At 36.9% G+C, this 4,972-nt stretch overlaps 1 protein-coding gene across 1 annotated transcript in view; it reads left to right on the forward strand.

Moving 5' to 3' along the window:
- Positions 1-3,760: 3,760 nt before the first annotated feature.
- The window catches only part of RALGPS2 (Ral GEF with PH domain and SH3 binding motif 2), a 305,267-nt gene continuing 304,055 nt past the window's right edge, over positions 3,761-4,972 (forward strand). Inside the window, exon 1 of the mRNA XM_024133662.3 lies at positions 3,761-3,843. The gene's annotated coding sequence lies outside the window, so the exon portion shown is untranslated. The remainder of the gene's footprint in view (positions 3,844-4,972) is intronic.

The raw sequence follows: 4,972 nt of genomic DNA on the forward strand, positions 1-4,972 counted from the left end.
TGATAATGGGACCCAGCTCAGCAAAGACAGCAAGGTCAGCTGACCGGTGTTCTGTTCTCCTCTGCATGCTGTATCTACTGACCTGGTTCAGGATCACCTTTTTGTTCTCCAAAGAGCTATTACATTAGCACCAGGGTGGCTCAGGAATGTCTTTTGTACAATTAACCAGTAAGGATGCCAACAGATGTATGTGGGATGAATGGATTCAAAGAGACCAATTAATATTTGTAATTAATCCTAGAGAGCCAACTTTGCATTGAACTATCAGCCTAAATTCCTTTTTCTAAATGGGTCTAGAAATTCTTGGGTGGGTGGGAAAAATACCTTGTATAGAAAATGTCTGTTTAAATCTCCAGTCCGGCTATGTCAGCTGTGTTGATTAGGATAGACTAGATATGCTATAGTAACAAACAGCCCTCACATCTTAGGATTTATGCAACAAAAGTTTATTTATGGCTCACACCATATCTGAGGTCTGAACAGTTATCCAGAGCAACTATCCTCACATGTTGACTCAGTGTTCCATTCGATCTTAAGGCTCTTCCTTATCAATGCATGTCTCCCTCATTGCCACAGCAGAGAAAAAGCAAGGAAGAGCAAATAAATGGAGGTGACGTGTCATATTTAATTTGCAAAAGCAAGTCCGATAGCCACACTGAACTTTGAGCAGGCAGATGTATCAGATATTCGCTCCTGTAAAAAACAAAACAAAACAAAACAAACAAACAAAAAAATCCCACTGCAAACTTATGCTTTCAATAACACTGTTTACAATTTCTTGGGATTCTGTGAGTTGAATGGGCAACTTCTTTGCTGGTTTTGCCTGAGCTTACTTGTACAACTGTACTTGGTTGGATCGGCTGGGCTGAAAAGTCCTAGATGTCCTCATTCACGTGTCTGGCATTTCGTGCTGGCTGTTGGCTGGGGTGCCTCAGGTCTTCATGTGGCTTCTCATCCTCCAGTAGACTCAGCTGACTTCCTTACATGATGGTCTCAGGACAGTGGTCCGTGAGGACAAAGGCAAAAGCTGCCAGGTCTCTTGAACCCAGGCTCCAGCACTTGCACAACACTTCTGCCACATTCTATTGGTCAAGCAAGGCCAGTAACAAGGCCAGCCCAGATTCAGGGTATGGGGAAATAGTCTCTTGGTGGAAGGAGTTGCAAATATTGTAGCCATGTGTTTGAGTCTATTACAGCAGGATACATGAACATTTGATTCTTGTTATTTATGGTAGTAATGTTCTATAAAGTCAATGCAAATAGAAAATATTGAACCATTGCTCCTAGGGGAAGTACAAGGTTAAGTTCCTATGAGCCTCTGGATACAACATTTTAATCAACTGATCAATAATAATGTTGTTTTATGAGAGTACCTATTTAAAGACACCTTACTTAATATATATTGTTGATTCATTAACATTAACTCATGGCCAACAGCACTATAACTCATGCCTGAATGAAGCTTATCTAATACAATGTGTTTTCTCCATAAGGCATATCACAGCCTTCATGTCCTTAGAACACTAGACAACACTTCAGCATTATACTTGGGAATCATTTAAACAGTGAAATCACCAACAAAAAGCATAAAAATGTGAGAAAAAAAATCACTAAATAACCCTCCCACCCCACAAAGGATACATATTTATAGTATAAGAGCTGAAACAAGAAAGCTTGTTTTAACTCAGCTGGGAACGTGTGTCAGACAACTCAAATGTTTTACCACTCTGCTCATGTCCATGAATGAGCATGAAAAGCAACATGAGTATTGATTTGGGGATTACAAATAAAGTTTGGTAAGTAGGTGTATTTGCAAATATGGAACTCACAAATGATGAGGATTATTATACATAGAAGAGGGAAACCAGGTTGATGAACAGTGCTGATTCTTTTACACTCATTCATGGGAAAACAGGAAAGAAATGAACATTGCTGGAGTACTTATTATGTGCTTGCCTTTTACATTTACTATGTCATTTAATATATATTATAAAACATAATTTAATATAATCTTTTAATATATTGCTGGATTCAGTTTCCTGTTTGTTTTTTTTTTTCTTGTGATGTCTTTGTCTGGTTTTGGTATCAAGGTACTACTGTCCTCATAGAAAGAGTTAGGAAGTGTTCCTGTCTCTTCTATATTTTGGAAGAGTTTGTGAAGGATTGGTGTTGACTTTTCTATAAACTTTTGGTAAAATTCACCAGTGAAGCCATGTGGTTCAGGGCTTTTGTGTGTGTGTGTGTGTTGGGGGTGGGGGGGATATTTAATTACCAATTCAATCTCCTGTCATAGGTCTAGTCAGATTTTCTGTTTCTTCTTGAGTCAGTTTTGATAGTATCTTTCTAGGAATTTGTCCATTCATCTAGGTTATCTAATTTGTTAGAATACAACTGTTCATAGTATTCCCTTATTTTTATTTAATTTCTGTAAGGTCAATGTAATCCCTGTCATCCCTGATTTTAATAATTTGAGCTTTCTCTCTTATTTCCTGATCAGTGTAGCTAAAGGTTTGTCAATTTTTTAATCTTTTCAAAAAACCAACTTTTTGTTTTGTTAATTTTTTTCTTCTCTATATTTTATTTATTTTCACTTTCATCTTTATTGCTTTCTTCCTTCTGCTTGTTTTGGGTTTCATTTGCTGTTTTTCAAGTTTCTTAAGGTGGAAGATTATGTATTGATTTGGGATCTTTCTTCTTTTAAAATATTTAGTTACAAATTTCCTTCTGTGCATGTTCTTTGTTGTAGCCCATAAGATTTAGTATGTTGTGTTTTCATTTACATTCATATCAGAATCTTTATTCTAATTTCCCTTGTTTTTTCTTTTCTTTCTTTCTTTCCTTCTCTCTCTCTCTCTTTTTATTTTTTCTTTTGATCCATTGGTTATTTAGGAATATGTTGTGTAATTTCTACATATTTGTGAATTTCCCAAATTCCCTTCTGTTACTGGTTTATAATTTCATTCCATTGTGGTTAAAGAATTTACTATGTATGATTTTAATCCTTTTAATATTATTGAGAGTTATTTATAGCCAAACATGTGGGCTATCCTAGAGAAAGATCCATGCGCATTTTAGAAGAATGTGTATTTTGCTGTTGTTGTGTGGAGCATTCTACAGATATCTGTTAAGTCTAGTTGGTTTATACTACTGTTCAAGTCTTCTGCTATTTCGTTGATCTTCTGTCTCATTTTTATATTTATTATTGAAAGTGAGGTTTTGAAGTTTCCAACTATTATAGTTGAATTATCTATTTCTCCTTTCAATTCTGTCATTTTTGCTTCATGTACTTTGGGACTCTGTTGATAAGTACATATATGTTTGTAATTGTTTTATCTTTTTGATAGATTAACCCTTTTATTATTATAAAATTTTCTTCTTTTTCTCTAGCAACAATTTTGTCACATATTAGTATAACATAGTGTAATTAATTTGTGTAATGTTTTATCTGATATCAGTATAGTTACTCCAGCTCTCTTTTGGTTACTGTTTACATGGTATATCCTTTCCATTGTTTTACATTCAACTTATTTGTGTCTAAAATGTGTTTCTTATAGAAAGCATATAGTTGTATCATGTTGGTTTATTTTTATCCATTCTGCCAATATCTGCCTTTTAATTGGAGTAAGTGTTAATTTTTTTTTTTTTTTTGCAGTACGCAGGCCTCTCACTGCTGTGGCCTCTCCTGCTGCGGAGCACAGGCTCCGGATGTGCAGGCTCAGCAGCCATGGCTCACGGGCCCAGCCGCTCCACGGCATGTGGGATCCTCCCGGACCTGGGCACGAACCCGCGTCCCCAGCATCGGCAGGCAGACTCCCAACCACTGCGCCACCAGGGAAGCCTGGAGTAAGTGTTAATTTCATTGAAGATCTTTTGTATATGATGAGTTGATTCTCTCTTGCTGTTTTCAAGATTCTCTTTTTGCCTTGGCTTTTGACAGTTCGATTTTGATGTGTCCAGGTGTGGGTATTTTGAGTTTATATTGGAGTTTGCTGAGCATCTTGAATGGGTAGATTGATGTTTTTCATCAAATTTGGGACGTTTTCAGCCATTATTTCTTCAAAGGTTCTTTTGCCCTTTCTCTTTTCCTTCTGAAACTCCAATGACGCATATGTTGTTACACTTAATGGTGTCCCACACGTCTTTGAGGTTCTATCCATTTTTCTTCATTCTTTTTCTTTCTGTTCCTGAGACTGGATAATTGCAATTGACCTATATTCAAGATTGCTAATTCTTTCTTCTGCTTGCTCACATCATCTTTTGAGCTCCCCTAGTGAATTTTCCATTTCAACATCAGAATTTCTATTTGGTTCTTTGTATGTATGTATGTATGTATATGAAATTTCTATGTCTTTATTAATATTCTGTGTCTGGTAATATATAATTCTTACACTTTAGTTCTTTTGGTGATATATAATTCTTATACTTTAGTTATTTGAATATATTTAAAATAACTGATTTAAGGTCTTCATCTAGTAAATCCAATATCTGGACTTCTTCAGGGACAGTTTCTTTTTTTTTTTGTGGTACGTGGGCCTCTCACTGTTGTGGCCCCTCCCGTTGCGGAGCACAGGCGCTCCGGATGCGCAGGCTCAGCGGCCATGGCTCACGGGCCCAGCCGCTCCGCAGCATGTGGGATCTTCCCGGACCGGGGCACGAACCCGTGTCCCCGCTGCGCTACCAGGGAAGCCCATGGGACAGTTTCTATTGATTGCTTTTTCCTGTGTATGGGCTGTACTTTCTTGCTTATTTACTTGTCTGGTAATATTTTGTTGAACACTAGATATTTTAAATAATATAATGTGACAACTCTGGAAATCAGATTTTCCACCCTTCCCAGGTTTGTTTTGCTGCTGCTATTTGGTGTTGTTTGTTTGTTTAGTGGCTTTTCTGAACTAAGTCTGTTTTCTTTCCTTTTTTTTTTTTTTTTTTTTTTTTTTTTTGCTGTACGCAGGCCTCTCACTGCTGTGGTCTC

Source organism: Physeter macrocephalus, chromosome 4 (assembly GCF_002837175.3).
Source record: "Physeter macrocephalus isolate SW-GA chromosome 4, ASM283717v5, whole genome shotgun sequence".
NCBI lineage: Eukaryota > Metazoa > Chordata > Mammalia > Artiodactyla > Physeteridae > Physeter > Physeter macrocephalus.